This window comes from Apium graveolens, unplaced genomic scaffold (assembly GCF_009905375.1).
Source record: "Apium graveolens cultivar Ventura unplaced genomic scaffold, ASM990537v1 ctg2931, whole genome shotgun sequence".
Lineage (NCBI taxonomy): Eukaryota > Viridiplantae > Streptophyta > Magnoliopsida > Apiales > Apiaceae > Apium > Apium graveolens.
The window spans coordinates 173,882-190,283 of NW_027417859.1; positions in this window are offsets into that span (position 1 = coordinate 173,882).

Below are 16,402 nucleotides of genomic sequence, written 5' to 3' on the forward strand. Positions count from 1 at the left end.
TTTTGATATATTTTCAAATTTGTCCCTATGGATTTATGAAATTGCATTCGCGTCCATTCGGGGTCGTCCGGAAGTGAATCGGAGCAGAAACGAATGGAACTCGGTTTCCGAATAATCCTCCTATGGGGTAGTACACGAGGTATGGAGAAAAAATTGAGGTGGCCCATTTTTTTGATATCTTCTCATAATTTGTCCCTATGAATTTATGAAATTGCATTAGCGTTTATTCGGGGTCGTCCTAAAGTGAATCAGAGCTGAAACGAATGAAACTCGGTTTCCGAATAATCCTTGTAGGGGTACACAAGGTATGGAGCAAAAATTGAGGCGGCCCATTTTTTGGATTTTTTTTTATAATTCGTCCCTATAGATTTATGAAAATGCATTCGCGTCCATTCGGGGTCGTCTGGAAGTAAATCGGAGCAGAAATGAATGGAACTCGGTTTCCGAATAATCCTCATAAGGGGTAGTACACGAGGTTTGGAGCAAAAATTGAGGCGGCACGTTTTTTGGATATCTTTTCATAATTTGTCCCAATGGATTTATGAAATTGTATTCGCGTTCATTGGGGGTCGTCCGGAAGTGAATCGAAGCTGAATGAAATGGAACTCGGTTTTCGAATAATCCTCGTAGGGGGTAGTACATGTAGTATGGAGCAAAAATTGAGGCGACCCGTTTTTTGGATATATTTTCAAATTTGTCCCTATGGATTTATGAAATTGCATTCGCGTCCATTCGGGGTCATCCGGAAGTGAATCGGAGCTGAAACGAATGGAACTCGGAATCCGAATAATCCTCCTAGGGGGTAGCACATGAGGTATGGAGAAAAAATTGAGGTGGTCCATTTTTTGATATCTTTTCATAATTTGTCCCTATGGATTTATGAAATTGCATTCGCGTTCATTCGGGGTCGTCCTAAAGTGAATCAGAGCTGAAACGAATGAAACTCGGTTTCCGAATAATCCTTGTAGGGGGTAGTACACGAGGTATGGAGCAAAAATTGAGGCGGCCCATTTGTTGGATTTATTTTTATAATTTGTCCCTATAGATTTATGAAAATGCATTCGCGTCCATTCGGGGTCGTCCGGAAGTAAATCGGAGCTGAAATGAATGGTACTCGGTTTCCGAATAATCCTCGTAAGGGGTAGTACACGAGGTTTGGAGCAAAAATTGAGGCGGCACGTTTTTTGGATATCTTTTCATAATTTATCCCAATGGATTTATGAAATTGCATTCGCGTTCATTGGGGGTCGTCCGGAAGTGAATCGAAGCTGAATGAAATGGAACTCGGTTTTCGAATAATCCTCGTAGGGGGTAGTACATGTAGTATGGAGCAAAAATTGAGGCGACCCATTTTTTGGATATATTTTCAAATTTATCCCTATGGATTTATGAAATTGCATTCGCGTTCATTCGGGGTCATCCGGAAGTGAATCGGAGCTGAAACGAAGGGAACTCGGTTTCTGAATAATCCTCCTAGGGGGTAGTACACGAGGTATGGAGAAAAAATTGAGGTGGTCAATTTTTTGATATCTTTTCATAATTTGTCCCTATGGATTTATGAAATTGCATTCGCGTTCATTCGGGGTCGTCCTAAAGTGAATCATAGCTGAAACGAATGAAACTCGTTTTCCGAATAATCCTTGTAGGGGTAGTACACGAGGTTTGGAGCAAAAATTGAGGCGGTACATTTTTTGGATATCTTTTCATAATTTGTCCCAGGACTTCATTTCGCTGCTAGCCCCAGTCAGCAATGGATTTATGAAATTGCATTCGCGTTCATTTGGGGTCGACCGGAAGTGAATCTTAGCTGAAACGAATGGAACTCGGTTTCCGAATAATCCTCGTAGGGGGTAGTACACGAGGTATAGAGTCAAAATTGAGGCGGCCCATTTTTTGGATTTCTTTTAATAATTTGTCCCTATGGATTTATGAAATTGCATTCACGTCCATTCAGGGTCGTCCGGAAGTAAATCGGAGCTGAAACGAATGGAACTCGGTTTTCGAATAATCCTCGTAGGGGGTAGTACACGAGGTTTGGAGCAAAAATTGAGGAGGCCCATTTTTTGGATTTCTTTTCATAATTTGTCCCTATGGATTTATGAAATTGCATTTGCGTTCATTGGGGGTCGTTCGGAAGTGAATCTTAGCTGAAATGAATGGAACTTGGTTTCCGAGTAATCCTCGTTGGTGGTAGTACACGAGGTATGGAGAAAAAATTGAGGCGGCCCATTTTTTGGATTTCTTTTCATAATTTGTCCCTGTGGATTTATGAAACTGAATTCGCGTCCATTCGGGGTCGTCCGGAAGTAAATCGGAGCTGAAACGAATGGAACTCGTTTTCCGAATAATCCTCGTAGGGGGGTAGTACACGAGGTATGGAGCAAAAATTGAGGAGGCCCATTTTTTGGATTTCCTTTCATAATTTGTCCCTATGGATTTATGAAATTGCATTTGCGTTCATTGGGGGTCGTTCGGAAGTGAATCTTAGCTGAAATGAATGGAACTTGGTTTCCGAATAATCCTCGTAGGTGGTAGTACACGAGGTATGGAGCAAAAATTGAGGCGGCCCATTTTTTGGATTTCTTTTCATAATTTGTCCCTGTGGATTTATGAAACTGAATTCGCGTCCATTCGGGGTCGTCCGGAAGTAAATCGGAGCTGAAACGAATGGAACTCGGTTTCCGAATAATCCTCGTAGGGGGAGTACACGAGGTATAGAGCAAAAATTGAGGTGGCCCATTTTTTGGATTTCTTTTCATAATTTGTCCCTATGGATTTATGAAATTGCATTCGCGTTCATTGGGGGTCGTTCGGAAGTGAATCGAAGCTGAATCGAATGGAACTCGGTTTCCGAATAATCCTCGTAGGCGGTAGTACATGTAGTATGGAGCAAAAATTGAGGCTACCAATTTTTTTGATATATTTTCAAATTTGTCCCTATGGATTTATGAAATTGCATTCGCGTCCATTCGGGGTCGTCCGGAAGTGAATCGGAGCAGAAACGAATGGAACTCGGTTTCCGAATAATCCTCCTATGGGGTAGTACACGAGGTATGGAGAAAAAATTGAGGTGGCCCATTTTTTTGATATCTTCTCATAATTTGTCCCTATGAATTTATGAAATTGCATTAGCGTTTATTCGGGGTCGTCCTAAAGTGAATCAGAGCTGAAACGAATGAAACTCGGTTTCCGAATAATCCTTGTAGGGGTACACAAGGTATGGAGCAAAAATTGAGGCGGCCCATTTTTTGGATTTTTTTTTATAATTTGTCCCTATAGATTTATGAAAATGCATTCGCGTCCATTCGGGGTCGTCTGGAAGTCAATCGGAGCTGAAATGAATGGAACTCGGTTTCCGAATAATCCTCATAAGGAGTAGTACACGAGGTTTGGAGCAAAAATTGAGGCGGCACGTTTTTTGGATATCTTTTCATAATTTGTCCCAATGGATTTATGAAATTGTATTCGCGTTCATTGGGGGTCGTCCGGAAGTGAATCGAAGCTGAATGAAATGGAACTCGGTTTTCGAATAATCCTCGTAGGGGGTAGTACATGTAGTATGGAGCAAAAATTGAGGCGACCCATTTTTTGGATATATTTTCAAATTTGTCCCTATGGATTTATGAAATTGCATTCGCGTCCATTCGGGGTCATCCGGAAGTGAATCGGAGCTGAAACGAATGGAACTCGGAATCCGAATAATCCTCCTAGGGGGTAGCACATGAGGTATGGAGAAAAAATTGAGGTGGTCCATTTTTTGATATCTTTTCATAATTTGTCCCTATGGATTTATGAAATTGCATTCACGTTCATTCGGGGTCGTCCTAAAGTGAATCAGAGCTGAAACGAATGAAACTCGGTTTCCGAATAATCCTTGTAGGGGGTAGTACACGAGGTATGGAGCAAAAATTGAGGCGGCCCATTTGTTGGATTTATTTTTATAATTTGTCCCTATAGATTTATGAAAATGCATTCGCGTCCATTCGGGGTCGTCCGGAAGTAAATCGCAGCTGAAATGAATGGTACTCGGTTTCCGAATAATCCTCGTAAGGGGTAGTACACGAGGTTTGGAGCAAAAATTGAGGCGGCACATTTTTTGGATATCTTTTCATAATTTGTCCCAGGACTTCATTTCGCTGCCAACCCAAGTCAGCAATGGATTTATGAAATTGCATTCGCGTTCATTTGGGGTCGACCGGAAGTGAATCTTAGCTGAAACGAATGAAACTCGGTTTCCGAATAATCCTCGTAGGGGGTAGTACACGAGGTATAGAGTCAAAATTGAGGCGGCCCATTTTTTGGATTTCTTTTAATAATTGGTCCCTATGGATTTATGAAATTGCATTCGCGTCCATTCAGGGTCGTCCGGAAGTAAATCGGAGCTGAAACGAATGGAACTCGGTTTCCGAATAATCCTCATAGGGGGTAGTACACAAGGTATGGAGCAAAAATTGAGGTGGCCCATTTTTTGGATTTCTTTTCATAATGTGTCTCTATGGATTTATGAAATTGCATTCTCGTCCATTCGGGGTCGTCCGGAAGTAAATCAGAACTGAAACGAATGGAAATCGGTTTTCGAATAATCCTCGTAGGGGGCAGTACATGAGATATGGAGCAAAAATTGAAGCGTCCCGTTTTTTGGATTTCTTTTCATAATTTGTCCCTGTGGATTTAGGAAACTGAATTCGCGTCCATTCGGGGTCGTTCGGAAGTGAATCGGAGCTGAAACGAATAGAACTCGGTTTCCGAATAATCCTCATAGGGGGTAGTACACGAGGTATGGAGCAAAAATTGATGCGGCCCATTTTTTGGATATCTTTTCATAATTTGTCCCTATGGATTTATGAAATTGCATTCGCGTTCATTGGGGGTCGTTCGGAAGTGAATCGAAGCTGAATCGAATGGAACTCGGTTTCCGAATAATCCTCGTAGGGGGTAGTACATGTAGTATGGAGAAAAAATTGAGGTGACCCATTTTTTGGATATATTTTCAAATTTGTCCCTATGGATTTATGAAATTGCATTCGCGTCCATTCGGGGTCATCCGGAAGTGAATCGGAGCTGAAACGAATGGAACTCGGTTTCCAAATAATACTCCTAGGGGGTTGTACACGAGGTATGGAGAAAAAATTGAGGTGGTCCATTTTTTGATATCTTTTCATAATTTGTCCCTATGGATTTATGAAATTGCATTCGCGTTCATTCGGGGTCGTCCTAAAGTGAATCAGAGCTGAAACGAATGAAACTCGGTTTCCGAATAATCCTTGTAGGGGGTAGTACACGAGGTATGGAGCAAAAATTGAGGCGGCCCATTTGTTGGATTTCTTTTTATAATTTGTCCCTATAGATTTATGAAAATGCATTCGCGTCCATTCGGGGTCGTCCGGAAGTAAATCGGAGCTGAAATGAATGGTACTCGGTTTCCGAATAATCCTCGTAAGGGGTAGTACACGAGGTTTGGAGCAAAAATTGAGGCAGCACGTTTTTTGGATATCTTTTCAGAATTTGTCCCAGGACTTCATTTCGCTGCCAGCCCAAGTCAGCAATGGATTTATGAAATTGCATTCGCGTTCATTTGGGGTCGACCGGAAGTGAATCTTAGCTGAAACGAATGGAACTCGGTTTCCGAATAATCCTCGTAGGGGGTAGTACACGAGGTATAGAGTCAAAATTGAGGCGGCCCATTTTTTGGATTTCTTTTAATAATTTGTCCCTATGGATTTATGAAATTGCATTCACGTCCATTCAGGGTCGTCCGGAAGTAAATCGGAGCTGAAACGAATGGAACTCGGTTTTCGAATAATCCTCGTAGGGGGTAGTACACGAGGTATGGAGCAAAAATTGAGGAGGCCCATTTTTTGGATTTCTTTTCATAATTTGTCCCTATGGATTTATGAAATTGCATTTGCGTTCATTGGGGGTCGTTCGGAAGTGAATCTTAGCTGAAATGAATGGAACTTGGTTTCCGAGTAATCCTCGTTGGTGGTAGTACACGAGGTATGGAGCAAAAATTGAGGCGGCCCGTTTTTTGGATTTCTTTTCATAATTTGTCCCTGTGGATTTATGAAACTGAATTCGCGTCCATTCGGGGTCGTCCGGAAGTAAATCGGAGCTGAAACGAATGGAACTCATTTTCCGAATAATCCTCGTAGGGGGGTAGTACACGAGGTATGGAGCAAAAATTGAGGAGGCCCATTTTTTGGATTTCCTTTCATAATTTGTCCCTATGGATTTATGAAATTGCATTTGCGTTCATTGGGGGTCGTTCGGAAGTGAATCTTAGCTGAAATGAATGGAACTTGGTTTCCGAATAATCCTCGTAGGTGGTAGTACACGAGGTATGGAGCAAAAATTGAGGTGGCCCATTTTTTGGATTTCTTTTCATAATTTGTCCCTGTGGATTTATGAAACTGAATTCGCGTCCATTCGGGGTCGTCCGGAAGTAAATCGGAGCTGAAACGAATGGAACTCGGTTTCCGAATAATCCTCGTAGGGGGTAGTACACGAGGTATGGAGCAAAAATTGAGGAGGCCCATTTTTTGGATTTCTTTTCATAATTTATCCCTATGGATTTATGAAATTGCATTTGCGTTCATTGGGGGTCGTTCGGAAGTGAATCTTAGCTGAAATGAATGGAACTTGGTTTCCGAGTAATCCTCGTTGGTGGTAGTACACGAGGTATGGAGAAAAAATTGAGGCGGCCCGTTTTATGGATTTCTTTTCATAATTTGTCCCTGTGGATTTATGAAATTGAATTCGCGTCCATTCGGGGTCGTCCGGAAGTAAATCGGAGCTGAAACGAATGGAACTCATTTTCCGAATAATCGTCGTAGGGGGGTAGTACACGAGGTATGGAGCAAAAATTGAGGAGGCCCATTTTTTGGATTTCCTTTCATAATTTGTCCCTATGGATTTATGAAATTGCATTTGCGTTCATTGGGGGTCGTTCGGAAGTGAATCTTAGCTGAAATGAATGGAACTTGGTTTCCGAATAATCCTCGTAGGTGGTAGTACACGAGGTATGGAGCAAAAATTGAGGCGGCCCATTTTTTGGATTTCTTTTCATAATTTGTCCCTGTGGATTTATTAAACTGAATTCGCGTCCATTCGGGGTCGTCCGGAAGTAAATCGGAGCTGAAACGAATGGAACTCGGTTTCCGAATAATCCTCGTAGGGGGGAGTACACGAGGTATAGAGCAAAAATTGAGGTGGCCCATTTTTTGGATTTCTTTTCATAATTTGTCCCTATGGATTTATGAAATTGCATTCGCGTTCATTGGGGGTCGTTCGGAAGTGAATCGCAGCTGAATCGAATGGAACTCGGTTTCCGAATAATCCTCGTAGGCGGTAGTACATGTAGTATGGAGCAAAAATTTAGGCTACCAATTTTTTTGATATATTTTCAAATTTGTCCCTATGGATTTATGAAATTGCATTCGCGTCCATTCGGGGTCGTCCGGAAGTGAATCGGAGCAGAAACGAATGGAACTCGGTTTCCGAATAATCCTCCTATGGGGTAGTACACGAGGTATGGAGAAAAAATTGAGGTGGCCCATTTTTTTGATATCTTCTCATAATTTGTCCCTATGAATTTATGAAATTGCATTAGCGTTTATTCGGGGTCGTCCTAAAGTGAATCAGAGCTGAAACGAATGAAACTCGGTTTCCGAATAATCCTTGTAGGGGTACACAAGGTATGGAGCAAAAATTGAGGCGGCCCATTTTTTGGATTTTTTTTTATAATTTGTCCCTATAGATTTATGAAAATGCATTCGCGTCCATTCGGGGTCGTCTGGAAGTAAATCGGAGCTGAAATGAATGGAACTCGGTTTCCGAATAATCCTCATAAGGGGTAGTACACGAGGTTTGGAGCAAAAATTGAGGCGGCACGTTTTTTGGATATCTTTTCATAATTTGTCCCAATGGATTTATGAAATTGTATTCGCGTTCATTGGGGGTCGTCCGGAAGTGAATCGAAGCTGAATGAAATGGAACTCGGTTTTCGAATAATCCTCGTAGGGGGTAGTACATGTAGTATGGAGCAAAAATTGAGGAGACCCATTTTTTGGATATATTTTCAAATTTGTCCCTATGGATTTATGAAATTGCATTCGCGTCCATTCGGGGTCATCCGGAAGTGAATCGGAGCTGAAACGAATGGAACTCGGAATCCGAATAATCCTCCTAGGGGGTAGCACATGAGGTATGGAGAAAAAATTGAGGTGGTCCATTTTTTGATATCTTTTCATAATTTGTCCCTATGGATTTATGAAATTGCATTCGCGTTCATTCGGGGTCGTCCTAAAGTGAATCAGAGCTGAAACGAATGAAACTCGGTTTCTGAATAATCCTTGTAGGGGGTAGTACACGAGGTATGGAGCAAAAATTGAGGCGGCCCATTTGTTGGATTTATTTTTATAATTTGTCCCTATAGATTTATGAAAATGCATTCGCGTCCATTCGGGGTCGTCCGGAAGTAAATCGCAGCTGAAATGAATGGTACTCGGTTTCCGAATAATCCTCGTAAGGGGTAGTACACGAGGTTTGGAGCAAAAATTGAGGCGGCACATTTTTTGGATATCTTTTCATAATTTGTCCCAGGACTTCATTTCGCTGCCAACCCAAGTCAGCAATGGATTTATGAAATTGCATTCGCGTTCATTTGGGGTCGACCGGAAGTGAATCTTAGCTGAAACGAATGAAACTCGGTTTCCGAATAATCCTCGTAGGGGGTAGTACACGAGGTATAGAGTCAAAATTGAGGCGGCCCATTTTTTGGATTTCTTTTAATAATTGGTCCCTACGGATTTATGAAATTGCATTCGCGTCCATTCAGGGTCGTCCGGAAGTAAATCGGAGCTGAAACGAATGGAACTCGGTTTCCGAATAATCCTCATAGGGGGTAGTACACAAGGTATGGAGCAAAAATTGAGGTGGCCCATTTTTTGGATTTCTTTTCATAATGTGTCTCTATGGATTTATGAAATTGCATTCTCGTCCATTCGGGGTCGTCCGGAAGTAAATCAGAACTGAAACGAATGGAAATCGGTTTTCGAATAATCCTCGTAGGGGGCAGTACATGAGATATGGAGCAAAAATTGAAGCGTCCCGTTTTTTGGATTTCTTTTCATAATTTGTCCCTGTGGATTTAGGAAACTGAATTCGCGTCCATTCGGGGTCGTTCGGAAGTGAATCGGAGCTGAAACGAATAGAACTCGGTTTCCGAATAATCCTCATAGGGGGTAGTACACGAGGTATGGAGCAAAAATTGATGCGGCCCATTTTTTGGATATCTTTTCATAATTTGTCCCTATGGATTTATGAAATTGCATTCGCGTTCATTGGGGGTCATTCGGAAGTGAATCGAAGCTGAATCGAATGGAACTCGGTTTCCGAATAATCCTCGTAGGGGGTAGTACATGTAGTATGGAGCAAAAATTGAGGTGACCCATTTTTTGGATATATTTTCAAATTTGTCCCTATGGATTTATGAAATTGCATTCGCGTCCATTCGGGGTCATCCGGAAGTGAATCGGAGCTGAAACGAATGGAACTCGGTTTCCAAATAATACTCCTAGGGGGTTGTACACGAGGTATGGAGAAAAAATTGAGGTGGTCCATTTTTTGATATCTTTTCATAATTTGTCCCTATGGATTTATGAAATTGCATTCGCGTTCATTCGGGGTCGTCCTAAAGTGAATCAGAGCTGAAACGAATGAAACTCGGTTTCCGAATAATCCTTGTAGGGGGTAGTACACGAGGTATGGAGCAAAAATTGAGGCGGCCCATTTGTTGGATTTCTTTTTATAATTTGTCCCTATAGATTTATGAAAATGCATTCGCGTCCATTCGGGGTCGTCCGGAAGTAAATCGGAGCTGAAATGAATGGTACTCGGTTTCCGAATAATCCTCGTAAGGGGTAGTACACGAGGTTTGGAGCAAAAATTGAGGCAGCACGTTTTTTGGATATCTTTTCATAATTTGTCCCAGGACTTCATTTCGCTGCCAGCCCAAGTCAGCAATGGATTTATGAAATTGCATTCGCGTTCATTTGGGGTCGACCGGAAGTGAATCTTAGCTGAAACGAATGGAACTCGGTTTCCGAATAATCCTCGTAGGGGGTAGTACACGAGGTATAGAGTCAAAATTGAGGCGGCCCATTTTTTGGATTTCTTTTAATAATTTGTCCCTATGGATTTATGAAATTGCATTTACGTCCATTCAGGGTCGTCCGGAAGTAAATCGGAGCTGAAACGAATGGAACTCGGTTTTCGAATAATCCTCGTAGGGGGTAGTACACGAGGTATGGAGCAAAAATTGAGGAGGCCCATTTTTTGGATTTCTTTTCATAATTTGTCCCTATGGATTTATGAAATTGCATTTGCGTTCATTGGGGGTCGTTCGGAAGTGAATCTTAGCTGAAATGAATGGAACTTGGTTTCCGAGTAATCCTCGTTGGTGGTAGTACACGAGGTATGGAGCAAAAATTGAGGCGGCCCGTTTTTTGGATTTCTTTTCATAATTTGTCCCTGTGGATTTATGAAACTGAATTCGCGTCCATTCGGGGTCGTCCGGAAGTAAATCGGAGCTGAAACGAATGGAACTCATTTTCCGAATAATCCTCGTAGGGGGGTAGTACACGAGGTATGGAGCAAAAATTGAGGAGGCCCATTTTTTGGATTTCCTTTCATAATTTGTCCCTATGGATTTATGAAATTGCATTTGCGTTCATTGGGGGTCGTTCGGAAGTGAATCTTAGCTGAAATGAATGGAACTTGGTTTCCGAATAATCCTCGTAGGTGGTAGTACACGAGGTATGGAGCAAAAATTGAGGTGGCCCATTTTTTGGATTTCTTTTCATAATTTGTCCCTGTGGATTTATGAAACTGAATTCGCGTCCATTCGGGGTCGTCCGGAAGTAAATCGGAGCTGAAACGAATGGAACTCGGTTTCCGAATAATCCTCGTAGGGGGTAGTACACGAGGTATGGAGCAAAAATTGAGGAGGCCCATTTTTTGGATTTCTTTTCATAATTTGTCCCTATGGATTTATGAAATTGCATTTGCGTTCATTGGGGGTCGTTCGGAAGTGAATCTTAGCTGAAATGAATGGAACTTGGTTTCCGAGTAATCCTCGTTGGTGGTAGTACACGAGGTATGGAGAAAAAATTGAGGCGGCTCGTTTTATGGATTTCTTTTCATAATTTGTCCCTGTGGATTTATGAAACTGAATTCGCGTCCATTCGGGGTCGTCCGGAAGTAAATCGGAGCTGAAACGAATGGAACTCATTTTCCGAATAATCGTCGTAGGGGGGTAGTACACGAGGTATGGAGCAAAAATTGAGGAGGCCCATTTTTTGGATTTCCTTTCATAATTTGTCCCTATGGATTTATGAAATTGCATTTGCGTTCATTGGGGGTCGTTCGGAAGTGAATCTTAGCTGAAATGAATGGAACTTGGTTTCCGAATAATCCTCGTAGGTGGTAGTACACGAGGTATGGAGCAAAAATTGAGGCGGCCCATTTTTTGGATTTCTTTTCATAATTTGTCCCTGTGGATTTATTAAACTGAATTCGCGTGCATTCGGGGTCGTCCGGAAGTAAATCGGAGCTGAAACGAATGGAACTCGGTTTCCGAATAATCCTCGTAGGGGGGAGTACACGAGGTATAGAGCAAAAATTGAGGTGGCCCATTTTTTGGATTTCTTTTCATAATTTGTCCCTATGGATTTATGAAATTGCATTCGCGTTCATTGGGGGTCGTTCGGAAGTGAATCGCAGCTGAATCGAATGGAACTCGGTTTCCGAATAATCCTCGTAGGCGGTAGTACATGTAGTATGGAGCAAAAATTGAGGCTACCAATTTTTTTGATATATTTTCAAATTTGTCCCTATGGATTTATGAAATTGCATTCGCGTCCATTCGGGGTCGTCCGGAAGTGAATCGGAGCAGAAACGAATGGAACTCGGTTTCCGAATAATCCTCCTATGGGGTAGTACACGAGGTATGGAGAAAAAATTGAGGTGGCCCATTTTTTTGATATCTTCTCATAATTTGTCCCTATCAATTTATGAAATTGCATTAGCGTTTATTCGGGGTCGTCCTAAAGTGAATCAGAGCTTAAACGAATGAAACTCGGTTTCCGAATAATCCTTGTAGGGGTACACAAGGTATGGAGCAAAAATTGAGGCGGCCCATTTTTTGGATTTTTTTTTATAATTTGTCCCTATAGATTTATGAAAATGCATTCGCGTCCATTCGGGGTCGTCTGGAAGTAAATCGGAGCTGAAATGAATGGAACTCGGTTTCCGAATAATCCTCATAAGGGGTAGTACACGAGGTTTGGAGCAAAAATTGAGGTGGCACGTTTTTTGGATATCTTTTCATAATTTGTCCCAATGGATTTATGAAATTGTATTCGCGTTCATTGGGGGTCGTCCGGAAGTGAATCGAAGCTGAATGAAATGGAACTCGGTTTTCGAATAATCCTCGTAGGGGGTAGTACATGTAGTATGGAGCAAAAATTGAGGCGACCCATTTTTTGGATATATTTTCAAATTTGTCCCTATGGATTTATGAAATTGCATTCGCGTCCATTCGGGGTCATCCGGAAGTGAATCGGAGCTGAAACGAATGGAACTCGGAATCCGAATAATCCTCCTAGGGGGTAGCACATGAGGTATGGAGAAAAAATTGAGGTGGTCCATTTTTTGATATCTTTTCATAATTTGTCCCTATGGATTTATGAAATTGCATTCGCGTTCATTCGGGGTCGTCCTAAAGTGAATCAGAGCTGAAACGAATGAAACTCGGTTTCCGAATAATCCTTGTAGGGGGTAGTACACGAGGTATGGAGCAAAAATTGAGGCGGCCCATTTGTTGGATTTATTTTTATAATTTGTCCCTATAGATTTATGAAAATGCATTCGCGTCCATTCGGGGTCGTCCGGAAGTAAATCGCAGCTGAAATGAATGGTACTCGGTTTCCGAATAATCCTCGTAAGGGGTAGTACACGAGGTTTGGAGCAAAAATTGAGGCGGCACATTTTTTGGATATCTTTTCATAATTTGTCCCAGGACTTCATTTCGCTGCCAACCCAAGTCAGCAATGGATTTATGAAATTGCATTCACGTTCATTTGGGGTCGACCGGAAGTGAATCTTAGCTGAAACGAATGAAACTCGGTTTCCGAATAATCCTCGTAGGGGGTAGTACACGAGGTATAGAGTCAAAATTGAGGCGGCCCATTTTTTGGATTTCTTTTAATAATTGGTCCCTATGGATTTATGAAATTGCATTCGCGTCCATTCAGGGTCGTCCGGAAGTAAATCGGAGCTGAAACGAATGGAACTCGGTTTCCGAATAATCCTCATAGGGGGTAGTACACAAGGTATGGAGCAAAAATTGAGGTGGCCCATTTTTTGGATTTCTTTTCATAATGTGTCTCTATGGATTTATGAAATTGCATTCTCGTCCATTCGGGGTCGTCCGGAAGTAAATCAGAACTGAAACGAATGGAAATCGGTTTTCGAATAATCCTCGTAGGGGGCAGTACATGAGGTATGGAGCAAAAATTGAAGCGTCCCGTTTTTTGGATTTCTTTTCATAATTTGTCCCTGTGGATTTAGGAAACTGAATTCGCGTCCATTCGGGGTCGTTCGGAAGTGAATCGGAGCTGAAACGAATAGAACTCGGTTTCCGAATAATCCTCATAGGGGGTAGTACACGAGGTATGGAGCAAAAATTGATGCGGCCCATTTTTTGGATATCTTTTCATAATTTGTCCCTATGGATTTATGAAATTGCATTCGCGTTCATTGGGGGTCGTTCGGAAGTGAATCGAAGCTGAATCGAATGGAACTCGGTTTCCGAATAATCCTCGTAGGGGGTAGTACATGTAGTATGGAGCAAAAATTGAGGTGACCCATTTTTTGGATATATTTTCAAATTTGTCCCTATGGATTTATGAAATTGCATTCGCGTCCATTCGGGGTCATCCGGAAGTGAATCGGAGCTGAAACGAATGGAACTCGGTTTCCAAATAATACTCCTAGGGGGTTGTACACGAGGTATGGAGAAAAAATTGAGGTGGTCCATTTTTTGATATCTTTTCATAATTTGTCCCTATGGATTTATGAAATTGCATTCGCGTTCATTCGGGGTCGTCCTAAAGTGAATCAGAGCTGAAACGAATGAAACTCGGTTTCCGAATAATCCTTGTAGGGGGTAGTACACGAGGTATGGAGCAAAAATTGAGGCGGCCCATTTGTTGGATTTCTTTTTATAATTTGTCCCTATAGATTTATGAAAATGCATTCGCGTCCATTCGGGGTCGTCCGGAAGTAAATCGGAGCTGAAATGAATGGTACTCGGTTTCCGAATAATCCTCGTAAGGGGTAGTACACGAGGTTTGGAGCAAAAATTGAGGCAGCACGTTTTTTGGATATCTTTTCATAATTTGTCCCAGGACTTCATTTCGCTGCCAGCCCAAGTCAGCAATGGATTTATGAAATTGCATTCGCGTTCATTTGGGGTCGACCGGAAGTGAATCTTAGCTGAAACGAATGGAACTCGGTTTCCGAATAATCCTCGTAGGGGGTAGTACACGAGGTATAGAGTCAAAATTGAGGCGGCCCATTTTTTGGATTTCTTTTAATAATTTGTCCCTATGGATTTATGAAATTGCATTCACGTCCATTCAGGGTCGTCCGGAAGTAAATCGGAGCTGAAACGAATGGAACTCGGTTTTCGAATAATCCTCGTAGGGGGTAGTACACGAGGTATGGAGCAAAAATTGAGGAGGCCCATTTTTTGGATTTCTTTTCATAATTTGTCCCTATGGATTTATGAAATTGCATTTGCGTTCATTGGGGGTCGTTCGGAAGTGAATCTTAGCTGAAATGAATGGAACTTGGTTTCCGAGTAATCCTCGTTGGTGGTAGTACACGAGGTATGGAGCAAAAATTGAGGCGGCCCGTTTTTTGGATTTCTTTTCATAATTTGTCCCTGTGGATTTATGAAACTGAATTCGCGTCCATTCGGGGTCGTCCGAAAGTAAATCGGAGCTGAAACGAATGGAACTCATTTTCCGAATAATCCTCGTAGGGGGGTAGTACACGAGGTATGGAGCAAAAATTGAGGAGGCCCATTTTTTGGATTTCCTTTCATAATTTGTCCCTATGGATTTATGAAATTGCATTTGCGTTCATTGGGGGTCGTTCGGAAGTGAATCTTAGCTGAAATGAATGGAACTTGGTTTCCGAATAATCCTCGTAGGTGGTAGTACACGAGGTATGGAGCAAAAATTGAGGTGGCCCATTTTTTGGATTTCTTTTCATAATTTGTCCCTGTGGATTTATGAAACTGAATTCGCGTCCATTCGGGGTCGTCCGGAAGTAAATCGGAGCTGAAACGAATGGAACTCGGTTTCCGAATAATCCTCGTAGGGGGTAGTACACGAGGTATGGAGCAAAAATTGAGGAGGCCCATTTTTTGGATTTCTTTTCATAATTTGTCCCTATGGATTTATGAAATTGCATTTGCGTTCATTGGGGGTCGTTCGGAAGTGAATCTTAGCTGAAATGAATGGAACTTGGTTTCCGAGTAATCCTCGTTGGTGGTAGTACACGAGGTATGGAGAAAAATTTGAGGCGGCCCGTTTTTTGGATTTCTTTTCATAATTTGTCCCTGTGGATTTATGAAACTGAATTCGCGTCCATTCGGGGTCGTCCGGAAGTAAATCGGAGCTGAAACGAATGGAACTCGTTTTCCGAATAATCGTCGTAGGGGGGTAGTACACGAGGTATGGAGCAAAAATTGAGGAGGCCCATTTTTTGGATTTCCTTTCATAATTTGTCCCTATGGATTTATGAAATTGCATTTGCGTTCATTGGGGGTCGTTCGGAAGTGAATCTTAGCTGAAATGAATGGAACTTGGTTTCCGAATAATCCTCGTAGGTGGTAGTACACGAGGTATGGAGCAAAAATTGAGGCGGCCCATTTTTTGGATTTCTTTTCATAATTTGTCCCTGTGGATTTATTAAACTGAATTCGCGTCCATTCGGGGTCGTCCGGAAGTAAATCGGAGCTGAAACGAATGGAACTCGGTTTCCGAATAATCCTCGTAGGGGGGAGTACACGAGGTATAGAGCAAAATTGAGGTGGCCCATTTTTTGGATTTCTTTTCATAATTTGTCCCTATGGATTTATGAAATTGCATTCGCGTTCATTGGGGGTCGTTCGGAAGTGAATCGCAGCTGAATCGAATGGAACTCGGTTTCCGAATAATCCTCGTAGGCGGTAGTACATGTAGTATGGAACAAAAATTGAGGCTACCAATTTTTTTGATATATTTTCAAATTTGTCCCTATGGATTTATGAAATTGCATTCGCGTCCATTCG